Genomic DNA, 24130 nt, shown 5'->3' with positions numbered 1-24130 from the left:
TAAGTTAGACTATTACATTATTTATAAGTTAGACTATTACATTATTTATAAGTTAGACTATTACATTATTTATCAGTTAGACTATTACATTATTTATAAGTTAGAATATTACATTATTTATAAGTTAGACTATTACATCATTTATAAGTTAGACTATTACATCATTTATAAGTTAGACTATTACATTATTTATAAGTTAGACTATTACATTATTTATAAGTTAGACTATTACATCATTTATAAGTTAGACTATTACATCATTTATGAGTTAGACTATTACATCATTTATAAGTTATTACATTATTTATAAGTTAGACTATTACATCATTTATAAGTTAGACTATTACATTATTTATAAGTTAGACTATTACATTATTTATAAGTTAGACTACATTATTTATAAGTTAGACTACTACATTATTTATAAGTTAGACTATTACATTATTTATAAGTTAGACTATTACATTATTTATAAGTTAGACTACATTATTTATAAGTTAGACTATTACATTATTTATCAGTTAGACTATTACATTATTTATAAGTTAGAATATTACATTATTTATAAGTTAGACTATTACATTATTATAAGTTAGACTATTACATTATTTATAAGTTAGGCTATAGACGTGACCGCTGTGAGAGCCCATTATTACCTGTAAAGTTTATGTCAGTAATTGTAACCACTTACCTCGGAATGCGTATTCAGTCCGTCCGACCTCATTAGGGAGGTTACATCTGGAACAATAGAAAAACCTTTGTCAATGATGGTGATTATACTTTACAGTAAAACTTCGAAGGAAACAAAATCGAAAGGGGTCCGGATTTCGGATCCGAGAGACTGTGTGTGGCCAGCTGTATACACACTGACCTATATACAGGACGTTAGACACATCCTTGTCGCTGTTTTACTATGACAATATTATCCTCCTAATATAAGCTGGCTTGTTATCGACAGTCACTTAATTCTAATAAGAAATCAATCACGATTATGGAGAGGTGAGGCGAGGACATTTGGCGGCCCATGTTATGGCCGGAGGGGTTGATCCTTGTCCACTGGCGATTTGTTCTAATTAGTAGTCCCAAACGTGTTAGTAACATAATTACATATAAGTAATTACTGTTAATTCCTACTCGTGTTGGTATGTCTCGCGAGACATGGCTCATCTGTCCACAGGACTCTCGTGAGGGACGATCGATTACATTGGTCGGTCGGACGGCTCCCCCACCGTGGGGCAGATCCTCTAATACCACCACAATCCACACTAACTCTACACAGCGCGAGCTTTGATCCGACGCCAACGATATCGTCGGTCCTCCGCGACAACGGAAGGAGCTAGTGTTATTTCCCGGTTCTTATATCAACACTTGAAACTGCCGAGAAAGATACTGTATGTTTCGTCATACTGGAAATGCAAAGAACATTTAAGAAGTATACAATATGTAAAAAATAACATATAAACAACACAAAATACAGACAACATGCAATACTTCGTCAGTATAAAACACACGGACAACACACAATACTTCGTCAGTATAAAACACACGGACAACACACAATACTTCGTCAGTATAAAACACACGGACAACACACAATACTTCGTCAGTATAAAACACACGGACAACACACAATACTTCGTCAGTATAAAACACACGGACAACACACAATACTTCGTCAGTATAAAACACACGGACAACACACAATACTTCGTCAGTATAAAACACACGGACAACACACAATACTTCGTCAGTATAAAACACACGGACAGCACACAATACTTCGTCAGTATAAAACACACGGACAACACACAATACTTCGTCAGTATAAAACACACGGACAACACACAATACTTCGTCAGTATAAAACACACGGACAACACACAATACTTCGTCAGTATAAAACACATAGACAACACACAATACTTCGTCAGTATAAAACACACGGACAACACACAATACTTCGTCAGTATAAAACACACGGACAACACACAATACTTCGTCAGTATAAAACACACGGACAACACACAATACTTCGTCAGTATAAAACACACAGACAACACACAATACTTCGTCAGTATAAAACACACAGACAACACAATACTGACAACACACAATACTGACAACACACAATACTTCGTCAGTATAAAACACATAGACAACACACAATACTTCGTCAGTATAAAACACACGGACAACACACAATACTTCGTCAGTATAAAACACACAGACAACACACAATACTTCGTCAGTATAAAACACACGGACAACACACAATACTGACAACACACAATACTTCGTCAGTATAAAACACACGGACAACACACAATACTGACAACACACAATACTTCGTCAGTATAAAACACATAGACAACACACAATACTTCGTCAGTATAAAACACACGGACAACACACAATACTGACAACACACAATACTTCGTCAGTATAAAACACATAGACAACACACAATACTTCGTCAGTATAAAACACACGGACAACACACAATACTGACAACACACAATACTTCGTCACACGGAAAAAAACAGACGTGTATACTTCTTTATTTACTTGGACCTCTATTGAAGCATATATAAACATCAGTATATCCCTATTCTTGGGTAGGTTGTTTAGAATGAATCCTGTTTATAAAGTTTTTTATTACCAGACTCCTGCTTAGTCTAGGTAGAAGGTCGATGACCGTACAATAACGAATTTATCTAAATCTAGATTATTTTGTTGAAACCCGACCCTTTCGAAAGACGATTGACTGGAAAAATATTGTATATTATTTTTTTGTAATGAAATATGAGGAAAGTAATCTAAAAGTATTAGGATTCTAGAGATAAATAAATTCTAATATTTTATGGAAGTTAGCACTACGATTTCCTGAATACAGAGAATATGTACAATATATCATGAAAATAGTTGTGAGCATTTTTGTAGCTTGACTACAATGGAATTATGTCATAAATGTGGATTTTTTTTATGAAGACCCAATGACACACATAGTGCTACAATGTTATACGTCCGAGTTGAGGGACCAGCTCTGGTGCTGGATATTTACACTCACTTCCAGAATCTGAAATGTTACATATATTGTTTGTAGGAAATATTACCTAGGAAATTTGGTAGAACAAGATAAATGATTTACAACAAATTCAGTCATTTATGTGTACAAAATGTGTGAACTATACTTTTCCTGATGTATAAAAACAAGAGGCCCATGGGCCTTAACGGTCACCTGAGATTTGAAATATTTCAGTTAATTTAATTGACCCTTTTTGAACCCACCATCAGCCCCTAGGGGTCAGTCAGGGCCAACAGGTTTATACCATTAAGCTGTCATCCAATGTTGATAATGTTAACAAAGTTAGAATGAATTCCGATAAAAATCAAACAAATAATAGTCAAAAATATGATTTCCCTATATAAACTATAGTAAAGTTTACCCCCTCCCCAGGGGCAAACGTGAGACCCCAGGGTCAGGAAATTCACAATTTTGGTAAAGCACCTTAAGACCCTTCCATCTATGAAGAGTGTTTGATTCCACCATATCTGAGAGTAGAGAAGAAGATTTTTGAAGTTTTTGTTAATTTGACCCTTTTTAGCCCCGCCGATTAGCCCCTGGGGGTCAGTCAGGGCCAACATGTGCATAACATAAATCTGTTATCCCATACTGATAATGTTAACCAATTTAGAATGAATTCCAATAGAAATCCAACAAATTATAGTCAAACATGTGATTTCCCTATATAAACTATAGTAAAGTTTACCCCCTCCCCAGGAGCAAACCTGAGACCCCTGGGTCATGAAATTCACAATTTTGGTAAAGCACCTTAAGATCCTTCCATCTATGAAAAGTGTTTGATTCCACTATATCTGAGAGTAGAGAAGAATATTTTTGAAGTTTTAGTCAATTGGAACCTTTTTAGCCCCGCCTCTCAGGCCCCTTGGGGGTGGGGACCATATCATTCACAATTTTGGTTGACCTTTAGCCAGAGAAGCTTCCTGCCAAATTTTATTGAATTTGGTTTAGGGGTTTTGGAGAAGAAGATTGTTTACGGACGCACGACGCACGACCACGGACAAAGGGGGATTAGAATAGGTCACTTGAGACTTTGTCTCAGGTGACCTAAAAATTTGATAAAGAAAATGCTTATATACTTACACATGATATACATTACAATTTTGTATAAACTATGTACAAGTAGCAAAATATACCATAACTTGATATTGATGCAGACCAACAAATGCATGCTCCGCAGTTTTATTATGGTCTGTGCAATACCAAATATATAAATAAAATAGAGACACCTTTATGTATGTTTATACGTAGTCATGTACATTGTATAAGTGTTATGCATCAGGTATAAGTGTATTTTAATTAAGTGTAAATCTTTTAGGTATATTTAATATGCTCTATTGATTTAACACTTTATATGCAAATCCATACATATAAAGTATATATATGTAATTGTACCGACTGCTTTATATGTATATATGTTCTACATTGCTTTGTACTCTTTATTTTTGGAGGCAATAAAGAAAATATTAATAAAACGGACAATAGAAAATATTCCCAGCACACAATACTTCGTAAGTATCAGACGGACAATGCAAAATACATACAGCCCAGACGGTCACTAAATTCAGAAGACTGTTGAGGACACCAGTCATCAGGGTACGATACCACTTTAGTTCAGGCAATGAGAAAGAGGGAGACGCTGTCATCAGAGTAACGTGATCGGGAGACCCGTCATATTGTCGTATCCGCGGTATGATCGGGTGACCCGCCATACTGTCGTGTCCGCGGTATGATCGGGAGATCCGCCATACTATCGTATCCGCGGTATGATCGGGTGACCCGCCATACTGTCGTGATCGCGGTATGATCGGGAGACTCGCCATAATGTCGTATCCGCGGTATGATCGGGAGACCCGCCATACTGTCGTGATCGCGGTATGATCGGGAGATCCGCCATATTGTCGTATCCGCGTTATGACCGTGATATCCGCCATACTGTCGTGATCGCGGTATGATCGGGAGACCCGCCATACTGTCGTGTCCGCGGTATGATCGGAAGACCCGCCATATTGTCGTATCCGCGTTATGACCGGGATATCCGCCATACTGTCGTGATCGCGGCATGATCGGGAGATCCGCCATATTGTCGTATCCGCGGTATGATCGGGAGACCCGCCATATTGTCGTATCCGCGTTATAATCAGGAGATCCGCCATATTGTCGTGTCCGCGTTATGATCGAGAGACCCGCCATATTGTCGTGTCCGCTTTATGATCGGGAGATCCGCCATACGGTCGTGTCCGCGGTATGATCGGAAGACCCACCATATTGTCGTATCCGCGGTATGATCGGGAGATCCGCCATACTGCCGTGTCCGCTTTATGATCGGGAGAGCCGCCATATTGTCGTGTCCGCTTTATGATCAGGAGATCCGCCATATTGTCGTGTCCGCTTTATGATCAGGAGATCCGCCATATTGTCGTGTCCGCTTTATGATCAGGAGATCCGCCATACTGTCGTGTCCGCGGTATGATACGGAGACCCGACGGTCTGCCGTGTCCGCGTTATGATCGGGAGACCCGCTATCCTGCAGTGTCCGCGGTATGATCGGGAGATCCGCCATACTGTCGTGTCCGCGGTATGATCGGGAGACCCGCCATATTGCCGTGTCCGCGGTATGACCGGGAGACCCGACATACTGTCGTGTCCGCGTTATGATCGGGAGACCCGCTATACTAAAGTTTCTATGGTATTCTATTAGTCTAGTTTCTAGTACACAGCCTGATTTAATTGCTTGTTGACTTCGTTTCATTTGACCCTGTGGCGAAAATGTAAACCACAACCAACGGTCAATAGACCGAATATGCTGCTCTTGGGCAATGCACTGCTGTTATACCGATACATATTTTTGAGCTTAGACGAAAAACATAAGCGATATAAATCTAACTCTAGCTTTCTAAATCCATCGGCGGCTAAGAGCATCGCGATAAAATAAACCTATTATTGCAAGAATATTCACTCCCCTATTGCGTTTGTCATTACGCCGCGGGTCAAATTGCTTCTTATCTTTTTCTCATTTGTTAAAAGACCTGACGCAAACGTCTAGGCGATTCTGACAAAGGTTTGTGATCGTTTTGTCTGTGTCACCGGAAGGAGACTGATGAGTCCAATGTTAATTAACGCTATACCTACTACAGCACGACCACATGTAAAGCAGGTGTTATCGGGGTGATGGGCGGGCGCTCACCAGTATATTGGTCTCCGGGCATAAACACATAGAAATCACTTTTAGAGTGACATTTAAATTTACGATCCATCAGGAATTAGAATGTTTTACCAATCAGATGCTACACGAGAATATAAACCCGAAAACTGCTACATAAGATCCTAAACTAGAAAACAACACAAGCGTAACGGGTACTGTGCTATATACCGGGTACTGTGTTATATACCGGGTACTGTGCTATATACCGGGTACTGTGTTATATACCGGGTACTGTGTTACATGTATATAACGGACACTGTGTTATATACCGGTTACAGTGTCCTAGGCTCGGTTATAACCGGAACAAGGACGTTAAGCCCCATCAATCAATCATACCGGGTACTGTGTTATATAACGGGTACTGTGCTATATACCGGGTACTGTGTTATATAACGGGTACTGTGTTATATAACGGGCACTGTGTTACTTATATAACGGGTAGTGTGTTATATAACGGGTACTGTGTTATATACCGGGTACTGTGTTATATACCGGGTACCGTGTTATATACCGGGTACCGTGTTATATAACGGGTACTGTGTTATATAACGGGCACTGTGTTATATACCGGGTACCGTGTTATATACCGGGTACCGTGTTATATACCGGGTACTGTGTTATATAACGGGTACTGTGTTATATAACGGGCGCTGTGTTACTTATATAACGGGTACTGTGTTATATAACGGGTACTGTGTTATATACCGGGTACCGTGTTATATAACGGGTACTGTGTTATATAACGGGTACTGTGTTATATAACGGGCACTGTGTTATATAACGGGTACTGTGTTATATAACGGGTACTGTGTTACTTATATAACGGGTACTGTGTTATATAACGGGTACTGTGTTATATAACGGGTACTGTGTTATATAACGGGTACTGTGTTACTTATATAACGGGTACTGTGTTATATAACGGGTACTGTGTTATATACCGGGTACTGTGTTATATAATGGGTACTGTGTTATATAATGGGTACTGTGTTACATAACGGGCACTGTGTTATATACCGGGTACTGTGTTATATACCGGGTACCGTGTTATATACCGGGTACCGTGTTATATAACGGGTACTGTGTTATATACCGGGTACCGTGTTATATAACGGGTACTGTGTTATATAACGGGTACTGTGTTATATAACGGGCACTGTGTTATATAACGGGTACTGTGTTATATAACGGGTACTGTGTTATATAACGGGCACTGTGTTATATAACGGGTACTGTGTTATATAACGGGTACTGTGTTACTTATATAACGGGTACTGTGTTATATAACGGGCACTGTGTTATATAACGGGTACTGTGTTATATAACGGGTACTGTGTTACTTATATAACGGGCACTGTGTTATATAACGGGTAATGTGTTACTTATATAACGGGTACTGTGTTATATAACGGGTACTGTGTTACATAACGGGTACTGTGCTATATAACGGGTACTGTCACTGTTATATAACGGGTACTATGTTATATAACGGGTACAGTGTTATATAACGGGTACTGTGTTATATAACGGGTACTGTGTTATATATCGGGTACTGTGCTATATAACGGGTACTGTGTTATATACCGGGTACTGTGTTTTATAACGGGTACTGTGTTACATGTATATAACGGGCACTGTGTTATAAACCGAGTACTGTGTTATATAACGGGTACTGTGTTATATAACGGGCACTGTGTTACTTATATAACGGGTACTGTGTTATATAACGGGTACTGTGTTACATAACGGGTACTGTGTTATATAACGGGTACTGTGTTATATAACGGGTACTGTGTTATATAACGGGTACTGTGTTATATACCGGGTACTGTGCTATATAACGGGTACTATGTTATATAACGGGTACTGTGTTATATAACGGGTACTATGTTATATAACGGGTACTGTGTTATATATCGGGTACTGTGCTATATAACGGGTACTGTGTTATATATCGGGTACTGTGTTATATAATGAGTACTCTGTTATATAACGGGTACTGTGTTATATAATGAGTACTCTGTTATATAACGGGCACTGTGTTATATAACGGGTACTGTGTTATATACCGGGTACTGTGTTATATAACGGGTACTGTGTTACATAACGGGTACTATGTTATATAACGGGTACTGTGTTATATACCGGGTACTATGTTATATACCGGGTACTGTGTTATATAACGGGTACTGTGTTATATACCGGGTACTATGTTATATAACGGGTACTGTGTTATATAACGGGTACTGTGTTATATAACGGGTACTGTGTTATATAATGGGTACTGTCATACTCGTAATATATACGTTATATTTAGCGTGAAACCATTTAATATACTTTATAAGACTGTTGATTGATTTTTTTTTTTTAATAATTAAAAGACAAAAACACGCTCTCTTTTAATCACATTTTGCCGTCAAAGCTGATAGGAGAATGGAAGGATGTAGGCGATTTGGATTGAAAATGCCACAGGAATATTAAGGAATATATCAAGTTTGCCGCCCGACAGGTGTATACTTCACATTGGCCACGCTTCAGTAATGTGTTTATAAACACGAGGATGTCTACAGTTATCTCTGAAATAATATTCCACACATGTTCATAATGTATTTCTCTATTACATATCAAATACTGTACGTCCTATACCTGAGACTCCACTACTGTACGAGGAAAGACAAAAGGACAAATGATTGATGGGAACGAGGAATGCCGAACTAACATCATATCTCAGGTATTTTAACAATTCTATTTCATACATATATCCCCGGTTACGTATTCTTGAGATGACATTTCTATTGCTTGCGGTTGTACATACACTTTTTGGGACATGTTGAGCTTTCTAAGTTCAGATATACACTGTATGCTATATGAAAATGAAAGTAAACGGGAATCTTTTTTTTCTAAAATATGAGTAAAAGTTATGAACGTAACATTAATACGACACTCCAACGATAACCCACAATTTCTGAAAATTCACAATGTGAAAATGTTACTTCCACCAGAAATATGAAAATGAATCGCCGCCAACAATTATCAATACGAGCATGCGCGGTAGAGTTGTCATACTTTAGGGACAAAAACAAACATAACGGACGTCCTGTCTGTGGTACCATAAGTGACTACCTACCGGGTCACTGTTTTGTTATATGGCAAAAAAAATGAATAAAAGGCTCCTGTTCAAATCATGTTGACTGAAGTTTTCAAAGTCGGCATGCAGACTAAACTTTGACACTTAAATATGGCAGGAATAGTTTTGTTGCACCTGAAGTATTCTTTCGGGTGTTAAACGTCTTTTTTCTTCTAAATACCTTATAGGCCTAATTCTTCTTCGTTTATTTTAGCGAAACGTTGTTGGGGTATCTCGTCTGCCAAATTGTAAACAAAGTTATGCCGAACAATCGTTTGTTTCCAGCATGCTGATTGGCTGTTGTCCAAAGTAACACATTGCGTGATTGGATGCAAATATTGCAGACCTGTTCGTGCTAAAATTCTGTTGAAGTTCTCTAAAAGTTGGTGAAAATTAAGGAAATATTCTAGCCATATTACAAAACAGGATAGTGAAGGTCATAGAAAGTCGTATTAATATCGGCAACCAGATGGAAAGATGGAGGAGAGAGAATGAGGCCCCCTCGGTCGAGCCGAACGAGGAATTCACTTTGATTCTAATGATGTTGTACTCGAATTTACCGTCCCGAAATTAAAACTAAATGTACTTCATGGAACCACAAAAAATGATTTTACGAGTATGATGTGTATAAGTCTTATCTAAGCACAAAATCTGTAGCCATTTCCTTCATTTACATGTCTGTCCTGTAGGAAAGGTGTAAGTATTGTACAATGCTGCCCTCATTGCATGATCGTAGGAGGCAATTAGATTTGGGATCTTTTCTCTTCTTTCTAAATGTTGTTTCCCCTAATGTCTCTTTGTGTCTCTTTAGTCCTTTAGTTGAGCAATCGCCACTGTGATGAAGGCTTGAGGTTCTGTCACCTGAACGATACATACCAGAGTCTTTACAAAATGGTAGTTGCTACTCTCGCTTAACGCTAAGCATAAATACGTGGGATGACTGTTTCGCCTGTTTCAAGTATAATGCGACCGGATGGGATGTCCTGCTGGGTGTCTTCGGCAGTATGTTTCAATAAGGTAGCACTATAAATTCAACAGTTTCGCGTTGTCACAGTTTCGCGTTGTCACAATGGAGACAAACACGAAAATACCACAGCCTACACATACATCACACGTATGCATTTTAAACACACGGGAGGTCGTTAAACAATATATAATGTTAAACCAAAACAAAACAAATTAAATGCATGCAACGCGTTTTGTTGTACATGTGTTTGCGCCCTGTGGGACCCCATATACGCGATTGTGTGCAAGATTGTTTTTGTGTAATATTTTTTGATATTCTAAACTCAATTTATAACTCCGCATGTTACCCTAACTTAAATAAAGGTGGAAAAATGAGCTAACTGTATGCTTGGATTTATTATCACCGCACTTACGAAATACATTTTTTTGTACCTATACATGGCTCACAATGCTCTATTCTGTATAGTTGGCTCACAATGCTCTATTCTGTATAGTTGTCTGTGTTGTCACGTGATATCTAAACGTTCACGTCTGTAGAACGTGAACCAACCCTGCGCGCGCCGAATTATATCCTCGAAAGATAAACAGAAAACCGAAGTATTTCCGGCTTTAATTGCAGTTATGAAAAACTAGTTATATCATCATTAGGGTATATATTTGATCGACTTGATCGATCACCGATAAATGGTAATGGCTAACTATGGCCGTTGTTGTTGACGAGTAATTTGTTAAGCTTTTTGTAAATTTTGATAAAACATGCAAAAAATGCATGTTTCAGAGGAAACAGTAACATATCACACGTATATATGTATCACGTATCACATAATTACACAAGATAGCCATGTCGTTACGTTCCTGTTATAGACAAGCTATTGACGAATCATATTAAGGTGGGACGCAGGGTGGACATTTTGGAAGTAGGTAACTCATTTGCTGGTCAAGCAGTTGAAGAAGTGGATTTAATATTCATATTGTATCCCCTAAAATCTTGTGTTTAGTACACCATGTAAATGTTCGACTGTATAAAACGTGTTGTTATTCGTTGAACTGCAGCCAGCTCCAAAGTCTAGACGGACAAAAACAAGTGACGAACAAAACTGACGATACGCGAAATTGATAAACTTTTAAACTCGAGGATCCCCGGTGTTTGTGTATCGGGTCTCGGTTGTTGTTAAGATAATGAGCCGCTAATGGCCTGACCAGGGACTGACCATTACCACCGTTTTGATGAGGGTTATCAATATTGTGTCGGATTTAATGCTCCTTCAGCCGTAAACAGTGACCACGACAAAGTGGTAAACACGTAGACACTCGTAGTCTTACTCAAGTCATGGACTTGACCAGTTAATCACATATTACATATATACATTATTGTAAAGACAATAGGTGAAGAATTCGTGCCAAGTCCCTGTGATTGTATACACTATTTCTGTCGGACAGTGGTTTGTTTGGCAATAATATAGGACTCAGTGGATCACAAGTGATCGAGGTCGAGGCTAGAACTAAGTAGGTCACAAGTGATCGAGGTCGAGGCTGGGACTCAGTAGGTCACTAGTGATCGAGGTCGAGGCTGGGACCCAGTAGGTCATTAGTGATCGGGGTTGAGGCTGGGACTTCTGTAGAACACAAGTGATCGGGGTCGAGGCTGGGAATCAGTAAAACACAAGTCATCGGGATCGAGGCTGAGACCCAGTAGAACACAAGTCATCGGGGTCGAGGCTGAGACCCGGTAGGTCACAAGCGATTCGGAGTCGAGGCTGGGACCCAGTAGATCACAAGTGATCGAGGTCGAGGCTGGGACCCAGTAGATCACAAGTGATCGAGGTCTAGGCTGGGACCCAGTAGATCACAAGTGGTAGGATCTAGGCTGGGACCCAGTAGATCACAAATGATCGAGGTCGAGGCTGGGACCCAGTAGATCACAAGTGATCGAGGTCGAGGCTGGGACCCAGTAGATCACAAGTGATCGGGGTCGAGGCTGGGACCCAGGAGATCACAAGTGGTAGGATCTAGGCTGGGACCCAGTAGATCACAAATGATCGAGGTCGAGGCTGGGACCCAGGAGATCACAAGTGATCGGGGTCGAGGCTGGGACCCAGGAGATCACAAGTGATCGGGGTCGAGGCTGGGACCCAGTAGATCACAAGTGATCGAGGTCGAGGCTGGGACCCAGTAGATCACAAGTGATCGGGGTCGAACAGCACTAAGTTGGTATGTGTTCATTGGGCGTACGTAACATTAGGTTGGTGTTCGATTCGACCCATTATGTATATTGTAAGGAGATATCCCACTAGAGTACTATAAGGGCTAACTATAGTAATCATGTAAGCAACACATTATCAGCCGAGGTAGTTTATGGAATGAATAACTCAGATAAGTTTATTGTGGATGCTGCTAGCATTTGTATAAAACATACTGTTTTACGGTAGCTGGTCTTCCAGCTGCTGGCAATGTATTTTATCGGTAAAATACGTAAAATGACTCAGTTTAATTCTGGTTTGAAATGTTCCAGTTTTGTGAAACAGCTGTCATAAGATACCGATCCTAAACATTGGAGCGTGGTGACCTGTTTGGATGTAATAAAATTAGGATATTTATTTAAATATATCCGACAGTCAGACTTGGGACAATGACCCGGAAAGTATTGTACTAGTCTAATGCATTTTAATGTACATGGGCCATAAAATTCATATAGTACTAACCTCATTTCCATATACAATGTACATATATATATATATATACTATTCATCACGGTAACACAAGTAAACATTTGTTTCAGTAACGCTCGGATGTGGCCTCACACACGAACATAGCTGATGTGTAAAATCTATGCCCTCGCTTCAAACAGAGCATCGTACAGGAATGCCATTTTCTTGAAACAAAAGCTTTCCAAAATTAATTTAAAATTACTTCACACAGACCGGGCGCCATGGTATGTCATTTCTACCGAAGAATTAAACAACTGGATATATAGCATTTCACAGGATCTATAAACATGACCTAATTTAGAAAATCATTAGTTTAAAACTCGTTCCAAAATGAGTATCCTACTATGAGATTAACTTTTTTGATTCATACATATGAAAGCGGAGACAATTTGTTGTCTTCAGATTAAAGACTCCGATAGTTGATACACACACATGGATTTCTATGGATGTTGTTTCTGGTAAAGAGATTTCTCCCAAGGAGGCAGGAAGTATTGGAACAATCAGATAAATTATTTTGTAGATGTTTCAATATGTACAGAAGATTTAAATCGGAGGCTTTAATTTCGTAAAGAAGAGGGCAAAGGAGCAAATCTCCAACAGGGCGTTCTCACGTTGTCACTGCCGTTCAGTAGATATCGTATACTTTTGCATTCCTCGGCTTGCACGGGTGTTATCGGTTTAGAGATTTCTCTCTGCAGTCTGTATCGCTATCCACAATATGGAAGGAATGCTTATTAATTAATGCAGATACACAAGCTAACAAAACGCACCAGGTCTTTCTCGGAGTTTATTATCCTATCTTTTCGAAACGCCTCCTCTTAAATTGGAAAGGAACGTGTTTTTAACAAACACATAAACAAACGGTAAACTGCCTGCGCTTCTCTCGGTGGTACCTTTCAAAACACGACGTACAACACAAAGAAAACAACTGGAGTCAGCTCCAAACCACGGCAAACATCCGTATATAATGAAGCTTTGCCAATTAAGAAATATGGAAACGCATATATCTACAAATTAAAGCCCGTGTAGTATTTCTGAGAAGTGATTTCTGGATAGTCAATTACTTTCGAATTGGAAATCAGGGCGATGCGTTCGAGCCTCGACATGGTAAATCACTCATTGCTTTAGCAGTACACCCTTACTACGCTCGAGCTCGTCTCACGCGCAGCTAACTACATGTGCATTTACAGGGATGTTCCTCATTAAATGACATCGGTGAATATATACGAGTACCTTACCGTACAAGTGCGTGGCTCTTGCATTTTTTTCAGTGCCATATTCAATTCGGATTCCACCTTTTCTTATGTAATGCATAAGCCATGTGTTAGAATAGAAAATCGTCCGATTATGACTCTACCAACTTACATGGGGTCGACAAACATTCCACAAATCGTTCGGCAAACAGCTCGGTATAATCACCGTCACGCATGCCGTTAATTAGTAATTTATCAGCTAAGTGCAAGTAGCCAACAGCCAGGTGTAAACATCGTCTCAAATACCGAAATTCAGAGCCAAACAGCTAGGTGTAAACACGGCGGCGCTTTGTACTGACCACATGGAACAGATGATGGAGGCGCCCATTTGACTTGAACAATCCGTGTTCTAACTGGGCACGTAGAGAAAGGCACGTGAACTGATGGTCGGGTGGCACAGTAACACTCTCACCTGTCATCTTGGCGGCAGGGGTTTGAATCCCCGATAGAACGTGAAACGATTTTCTCCGGGTTGTCCGATTTCCTTCCACACACTTTACACTTTTAATCGAGACCAATCTGATTGATACTGATTGGTATTGAATTGATTAACATGTTTCGCAATTATCGTTGTGAAATAGATAAAATTTACCCTTTTACAAAGGCGTCCAGGTTAAAGAACCTGCTGCACGTCGTTACGATATGGCTGACGAGTACTAACTCGCCGCGGTATGATATAATGGATTTCAAGTGTTTTGAGAATGAGTTGGGGAATTGATAGGCTAACCGAGAACAAATCGTGACTTGAAAACAACATGTGATTAAAACTGGCCAATTTCGACAGCATCATAAAACAAGTGCTACAGAAGGGTGTTTGAAGTGTTAGGTAGTCATTAACGAAACCATCCACATTGAAGATATCATTACAGACAGGGAAATGACAGGCGTAGCGACTTAACGCGGCCACCACTAGGACGTGGCGACACAGTAATTATCAAAGGTGTGGGGAGTGGATGCAGCGGGACGGGAAGGGGCGATAGGTTAGGGTTAGACTGACCTCCTGTCTCTAGAATATTAAAATTATAAATAAAATTGAGCTTTATGATTTTGATTCCTAGGATATGTCTGATCCCAAGTCTCAAACTAGGTGCAGATAATCTAGTATTAGAATTTAGCTTGGAAATTCATAACAAAACAACTTAGGGTCTGGTGGCCAGTTTAGGTTTGAGTGTACAGGGAGGCTTAGCGATACAGAGGACATATTGAATGCTAATATTGTCCACTGTAGCAGTAAAACGAGTAAATCGCTGCGACGGCCAACGGCCGAATGAACCAGAACAAGCCACACGGTCAACATGGCTCCAACTTGTACGGTCATTAACCGGACGGTTTCGGTCTGTTGAGTGATCAACAGATCATGTCATCTACTCTTAAAATTACAAAACCGATTTTATAGTCGAGGAAATTAAGCTTCTGAAGGTCCATTCAAAACAAACTCTGAAATTTATATCGGGTAGGTCTGAGGGGTAACTATGTAACGAAACTATGCAAAGTACGTACATTGTAGTTGCATGTAGATAACCTTTCCTTATACATTTTGTACATGTATTATTTAACGTTGAACATGATTTATCTGTAACATTACACAACTAAGACTATCCAGCTAGGATAACACTAGCTGGGTTAGGAGACAAATTATCACGTCACACCATCATAGGGATACATCATAATAGAAACTGAAGATAGTTTTAATTTCATCCATAGGATAACACACTTGCCTTTCACCTAGGAGATCGGGGTTCGATTCCCTGATCGGGCGTGGAAATGCATGGAGTCACCTGTTCGACCACATTGATTTTCTCCGGGTGCTCCGGTTTTTCCTGCCACAGTAAGACCCGTCGCGCGCTTCCATCAAGTCCAAAAGAGTGATTAACATAAGTTGAGATAACTTGTTTCACAATCGTTGTAAAATGGGTAAAGTACATAACAACAGCAACAACTGGGAATGGGTGTGTATCCCGATATCAAGTAGTACTCCTTTCAAGCCAGACGGTAATTCAACCTTGACCTGAAGGTCTCACTGAGGCTGACGGCTGGTGTATCTAAGTGTATGTAATTAATGTCCATATCTCAATGGGCCCAACGAAGACATTTTTTTAGAAAGACGATATGTCTTCCATATTTACATGTTCTAGATGATAACTACTTAAAATCTCATTACAAGGCATAGCTATTTCAAACTTCCTGTTATCGTAAACGAAGCTAAAATACTTCCAAAGTACGCACGGAGAGTTACTGGATTGAGATGTATCGGGCGGTGGCCGAGTGGTGTTAAGGTGTCCCGCCACTTTATCACTAGCCCTCCACCTCTGGGTTGCGAGTTCGAAACCTACGTGGGGCAGTTGCCAGGTACTGACCTTGGCCGGTGGTTTTTCTCCGGGTACTCCGGCTTTCCTCCACCTCCAAAACCTGGCACGTCCTTAAATGACCCTGGCTGTTAATAGGACGTTAAACAAAAACAAACCAAACCAAAATTGTGGGGAGATGTTTCGAACCGTCCGTGGATTTGGGGGAGAGGGAGGGTAGGTGGGTATCGGACGGCAGTATTGAGATCGGACGGCGGGTATTGTGGGGAGATGGATCGGACAGCGGTATCGGGGGAGGGGGAGATTATCGGACGGCTGCATAAGGGTATCTGGGACGACATTGGAATACAATGTTGTCCTAAGTAAATCATAAAGAGGTTGAATATTTTAGTTTGTACTGTGAGTATACTTTGGTGACCTAATAGATAGAGTCACACTTACCATACCGTGTCTTATACCTGGTAACCATATGCACAATTTCTCATGCAAATTAGAAATGAATCGGGCGACTCGGCGGTGTTGTACCCTGATGCTGGACCTGATATTTAGTAATATGTCCTAGATATATATAATTCTCCAACTCCAGGAATATCACATGAAGACGTATCTTATGGATTCTTAATGGTGCATTTCTACGTATTCCGATATATCTGCAATGTAACTTAAAATCCAAAGTCTCTATCTATCGTGACACCAATAGGATGTTCGCTCTGGCAACGACGCCATCTCTGCTCATTTAAACATTGTAGATATCGGGGAATCACGCGTTCGCTCTGCTTACTCTCCGTTGTCTATGTGATAGTAAACACGCTTATTTAATTACTATAACGTCAGCTATAAATACGTTCAGATAGCGTATTTAATGTAACACGTGCTTTCAGCGTTAGTTGAATCGTAAAATAAACAAGTATAATACGTCGTAATTGGAAGCGTCTCCAAGTCTCTTTGTTACATAGATTGAGATGAGTGGCTCCTAAAACTGTTAATTACGAGCTTAATTAATTATAACGAAATTGACCTCAAATCGGCCTGGGGTGGGGCAGGTATAAAACAGTGAAGCTGCAAATGAAAACAGGTCGGTAAGGAAAAGAAACTGAGAAGGCAGATATACAGTTATGTGATCGCACAATGTTCCATGATGTGCGATGTGTGCACGATGTGCGATATGTGAGATACGGATCGTGCAGGAAAATGTGCGCACGATGGGCGATTGGAACGGTACATGTGCGATATGTATCGTGGTCGATATAAAATGAGGAACGCATCATCTAATTATTTAAACGTGTTGAACGATTGTAAAAGATATACAACGATTAACATTTTACGACGCAGCTAATTACCATATTTTTGGTGAAATATATGCAATAATTATTAGGAATGAAACTAAATACCGATGTATAGTTAATTAAGTTATCTAAATGATTATTAAAGAACTTTATATAGTTTGCTCGGACGTCGTCGAGGACACCACTATGCCTTGGCGAGTCGAAGAAATGTGTATTCAGCGAGATTATATACAGGCTACAATCATGTACATGTAGAACTAAACAACAGATAAAACGACTTGTGTTGAATAGAAATATTTCTGTTGTGTTTAAAAATACATAATATATGTAATTTATGTATTAAGTAAGATAAATAATCGTAGTGATGTCCGTCTACCATTCTGGTACATGTATATACATGTACATGTATCACCAGGCCGTCGAAAACATCACGAATACTTGCGAGACAAAATGACGGTACTTAAATGGCAAAAATTAACAGGTCATACATGTTCCATGAATGAAAACAATTGTTATGCAGCACGTATATATAAAAGCGACCATCTTATATCATAATTTTAATTTTTTCGTATATCTTTTCGTATAACTAGTTATTTCGTAATATTTACAACCCTATCGTTAGCTGTGCGGTTTACATCGCACAGTTGTCTGCTCGATGTGCACACGATGTCTGCACGGTGTGCGCACGATGTTTTTGGAACGTTGTGCGATCACACAACTGTATATATTACAGAGCATCATCCAGGGACATACGAAGCATACGAGTGGGCTTGATCAAGTCTCTGAATGGAGGACGGATGTCGGATAGTTTTTAGTTTTTTTATTTCATCCAAATGCAAAACAAGCATATAGGGAACAGTACAAACATTTTCGTAATTATCATGACATAGATAAGCATAAGATGGCGGAGGACAATATTACCATCAATACTAATGAGATGATAAAAGACGGAAACTCAAACCACGAAACAGGAACAACATTGCCGTATGATGTCATTATTATAGTATTATCTACATTATATCACAGAATACTTCATTATTATAAACACAAGCGTTCTTTTCACATAAAATGTATAATGAGGCGCGATCTTATAGCCTTGCCTTAAACAGTCCTTGCGTCTAAACCATAAACCCGTGTGCCTGTAACATACAATAACTAGTGCTATCATCAAATAATGCCTTTGGTAGCCCTCTTAGCTTTTTGGGAAGCTACTACTTGTATGGGTTTAAACACAACATAGAATTCTAGATATAAATTATAAAATCGTTGCGTTTCCAGATACTGAGTCGCAGTTTATGCATGCTTACTTGATGACTAGTAATCCATCTGGTTCCTAAGTCCAGGAAACACGCCATGCTCGCAATAGTCCAAACGTAGTACAGTATCATGTGTAAACTTAGGCCAGCGTTCCGTTTTGTTCCATTAATGATTGCAGGTCTTTTGAAGTCACGTGAAAACTTAACTGACAGCAGTATGTTGGCATGTTTGGTACTGCCATACTTACATTATTCAGGTCATGTGACAGCTGGAGCCCGCTTGTATATACTGTATACTTGTACATGTATTTGATATAAGCTCTATATGTATACATATTATTTTGAACTAAGACGTAAAAAGTTCGAATCCTTATATCCTGATGTCATACACGTTTGTGTATTTGTCAAAACGTTTAAATATAAACTACTGTAAAAATAACTTGTGGTGTGCCGTAATTATCGTGTGGAAAGCGTCGTAATTGCGGTTATTGTGGCCAAAACAGGTTTTGGCTATATATCTAGCCATGCATGATGTGGTTAAACTTTAGATTAGAGCACGGTGTTTTGCATACTCGTGTATACTGTGGTAACACGTGGTTCTGTACTCGTGTATACTGGTGGTATGCTGTCGGTGACACGTGGTTCTGTACTCGTGTATACAGTGGTAACACGTGGTTCTGTACTCTTGTATACTGGCGGTATACTGTGGTAACACGTGGTTCTGTATTCGTGTATACTGTGGTAACACGTGGTTCTGTACTCGTGTATACTGGTGGTAAACTGTGGTAACACGTGGTTCGGTACTCATGTATACTGTGGTAATATGTGGTTCTGTACTCGTGTATACTGTGCTTACATGTGCTTCTGTACTCGTGTATACTGGTGGTATACTGTGGTAACACGTGGTTCTGTATTCATGTATACTGTGGTAACACGTGGTTCTGTATTCGTGTATACTGTGGTAACACGTGGTTCTGTATTCGTGTATACTGTGGTAACACGTGGTTCTGTACTCGTGTATACTGGTGGTATACTGTGGTAACACGTGGTTCTGTATTCTTGTATACCGTGGCAACACGTGGTTCTGTACTAGTGTATACTGTGGTAACACGTGGCTCGGTAGTCGTGTATACTGTGGTAACACGTGATATTGTACTCGTGTGTACTTGTGGTATACTTTGGTAACACGTGGTTTTGTACTCGTGTATACTGGTGGTATACTGTGGTAACACGTGGTTCTGTACTCGTGTATACTGGTGGTATACAGTGGTAACACGTGGTTCTGTACTCGTGTATACTGGTGGTATACTGTGGTAACACGTGGTTCTGTATTCGTGTATACTGTGGCAACACGTGGTTCTGTACTAGTGTATACTGTGGTAACACGTGGCTCGGTAGTCGTGTATACTGTGGTAACACGTGATATTGTACTCGTGTATACTGGTGGTATACTGTGGTAACACGTGGTTCTGTACTCGTGTATACTGGTGGTATACTGTGGTAACACGTGGTTCTGTATTCGTATATACAGTGGTAACACGTGGTTCTATACTCGTGTATACTGGTGGTATACTGTGGTTACACGTGGTTCTGTACTCGTGTATACTGTGGTAAGACGTGGTTCTGTACTCGTGTATACTGGTGGTATACTGTGGTAACACGTGGCTCGGTACTCGTGTATACTGGTGGTATACTGTGGTAACACGTGGCTCGGTACTCGTGTATACTGTGGTTACACGTGGTTCTGTACTCGTGTATACTGGTGGTATACTGTGGTAACACGTGGTTCTGTATTCTTGTATACCGTGGCAACACGTGGTTCTGTACTAGTGTATACTGTGGTAACACGTAGCTCGGTAGTCGTGTATACTGTGGTAACACGTGATATTGTACTCCTGTGTACTTGTGGTATACTTTGGTAACACGTGGTTTTGTACTCGTGTATACTGGTGGTATACTGTGGTAACACGTGGTTCTGTACTCGTGTATACTGGTGGTATACAGTGGTAACACGTGGTTCTGTACTCGTGTATACTGGTGGTATACTGTGGTAACACGTGGTTCTGTATTCGTGTATACTGTGGCAACACGTGGTTCTGTACTAGTGTATACTGTGGTAACACGTGGCTCGGTAGTCGTGTATACTGTGGTAACACGTGATATTGTACTCGTGTATACTGGTGGTATACTGTGGTAACACGTGGTTCTGTACTCGTGTATACTGGTGGTATACTGTGGTAACACGTGGTTCTGTATTCGTATATACAGTGGTAACACGTGGTTCTATACTCGTGTATACTGGTGGTATACTGTGGTTACACGTGGTTCTGTACTCGTGTATACTGTGGTAAGACGTGGTTCTGTACTCGTGTATACTGGTGGTATACTGTGGTAACACGTGGCTCGGTACTCGTGTATACTGGTGGTATACTGTGGTAACACGTGGCTCGGTACTCGTGTATACTGTGGTTACACGTGGTTCTGTACTCGTGTATACTGGTGGTATACTGTGGTAACACGTGGTTCTGTATTCTTGTATACCGTGGCAACACGTGGTTCTGTACTAGTGTATACTGTGGTAACACGTGGCTCGGTAGTCGTGTATACTGTGGTAACACGTGATATTGTACTCCTGTGTACTTGTGGTATACTTTGGTAACACGTGGTTTTGTACTCGTGTATACTGGTGGTATACTGTGGTAACACGTGGTTCTGTACTCGTGTATACTGGTGGTATACAGTGGTAACACGTGGTTCTGTACTCGTGTATACTGGTGGTATACTGTGGTAACACGTGGTTCTGTATTCGTGTATACTGTGGCAACACGTGGTTCTGTACTAGTGTATACTGTGGTAACACGTGGCTCGGTACTCGTGTATACTGGTGGTATACTGTGGTAACACGTGGCTCGGTACTCGTGTATACTGTGGTTACACGTGGTTCTGTACTCGTGTATACTGGTGGTATACTGTGGTAACACGTGGTTCTGTATTCTTGTATACCGTGGCAACACGTGGTTCTGTACTAGTGTATACTGTGGTAACACGTGGCTCGGTAGTCGTGTATACTGTGGTAACACGTGATATTGTACTCCTGTGTACTTGTGGTACACTTTGGTAACACGTGGTTTTGTACTCGTGTATACTGGTGGTATACTGTGGTAACACGTGGTTCTGTATTCGTGTATACTGTGGCAACACGTGGTTCTGTACTAGTGTATACTGTGGTAACACGTGGCTCGGTAGTCGTGTATACTGTGGTAACACGTGATATTGTACTCGTGTATACTGGTGGTATACTGTGGTAACACGTGGTTCTGTACTCGTGTATACTGGTGGTATACTGTGGTAACACGTGGTTCTGTATTCGTATATACAGTGGTAACACGTGGTTCTATACTCGTGTATACTGGTGGTATACTGTGGTTACACGTGGTTCTGTACTCGTGTATACTGTGGTAAGACGTGGTTCTGTACTCGTGTATACTGGTGGTATACTGTGGTAACACGTGGCTCGGTACTCGTGTATACTGGTGGTATACTGTGGTAACACGTGGCTCGGTACTCGTGTATACTGTGGTTACACGTGGTTCTGCATTCGTGTATACTGTGGTAACATGTGGTTCTGTACATCTGTATACTGTGGTAACACGTGGTTCTGCACTCGTGTATACTGGTGTTATACTGTGGTAACACGTGGTTCTGTACTCGTGTATACTGGTGGTATACTGTGGTAACACGTGGTTCTGTATTCGTGTATACGGTGGTTACACGTGGTTCGGTACCGGTGTATACTGGTGGTGTTATACTGGTATACTGTACATTGTACACGTATGTCATACAACAGTCTTACATGCATCGACATTATTATGCATTTTCTTACGTGGCTGGAATAAGCTGTGTGATATTATAAGATTTCATCTCGGATAACGTATGTCGCGGACTAGATACACATGTATGGCGTGTACACATCTAACTCAGTCCCTCTGAATCAAATAGACCACTGCGTGGTTATCCCTGGGGGCGGATTAATCACCCAAATAATTACCACTGTCATAATATATTGGCGGACCAGTAGGACACTGGCCTCAGTGTCGGCACTGTCATTCCCAAGACATCCATCCGTTTTTCTACTCCAGGAGTCGAATTCGTCCACTCGTCCGCCCAACCCATGTTTAGTCCGGTGAAGTTATTCGTCCGGTTTACTTTCACCTCTCCCTATAATCACGTCCGTCTTCGTCAGCGGACGCTGCTCAACATATATGTGATTAATGTGTCATTTTCCTTTAATCACTGTTAATACGGTGACCATCTCGATTGTGTACAACCCTCCCTTCATCCTAAATGGCACCGGAGAATTTAATTGTTAAAGATACGTCTATGGCCTTTGTTTCTGTTTACCTAATCTAAACCAGATCTTAGTGACTCCGGTAAGTGAAACGTCCATCCCAGTCTGATTACAATTGTCAGTTTCCAATGTTACAGTGTTCATTCTCATTTGATTATAATGGTTAGTTTCCAACTAACTAATGTTTGTTGATGTTGATGTCAGCTAACTGAGACTTTCTAGAATACATAGAGCGTTTGGCTACTTTAGATTTTGAAGACTGGTTTCATTTAAGTCTGCTTTGTTGTTTTAAGCGTCAGGTTTTGTAAGGTTGGAGAGTTTCTTTCCGTTCAAACATAATTGCCGTTGTACACTGCATTTGATTTCCATTGCTAGTATAAATGATGTGTGTTCTTCTCCTTCACTGTTCATATACTATAGCCAAAATGGTGCGCAAAGGGACAAAACAAATCGATATATAATCTGATATGATCATACATAGATTATCGACTTCATTCGTCTTCTGTTAAATTGTACTCGGACTTAATCTCAGATAAGATCAGGTCGTCTGTACAATCGTTATTCCTCTGGTGATCGGATTGTCCATTCGTCCA

At 40.3% G+C, this 24130-nt stretch overlaps 1 protein-coding gene across 4 annotated transcripts in view; it reads right to left on the bottom strand.

Moving 5' to 3' along the window:
* LOC117329703 (FMRFamide receptor-like) overlaps positions 1 to 24130 on the bottom strand; it is a 76589-nt gene that overhangs the window by 26987 nt on the left and 25472 nt on the right. Inside the window, exons 1-2 of one of the 4 annotated variants that reach the window (XM_033887803.1) lie at positions 19241 to 19505; positions 692 to 738 (exon numbers count right to left, since the gene is read on the bottom strand). The gene's annotated coding sequence lies outside the window, so the exon portion shown is untranslated. The other 3 variants (XM_033887792.1, XM_033887811.1, XM_033887784.1) reach the window with 3 other exon arrangements.

The sequence above is a fragment of the Pecten maximus genome, chromosome 1, assembly GCF_902652985.1.
Source record: "Pecten maximus chromosome 1, xPecMax1.1, whole genome shotgun sequence".
NCBI classification, from domain to species: Eukaryota; Metazoa; Mollusca; class Bivalvia; order Pectinida; family Pectinidae; genus Pecten; species Pecten maximus.
This window is presented reverse-complemented; position numbering and strand designations above follow the sequence as displayed.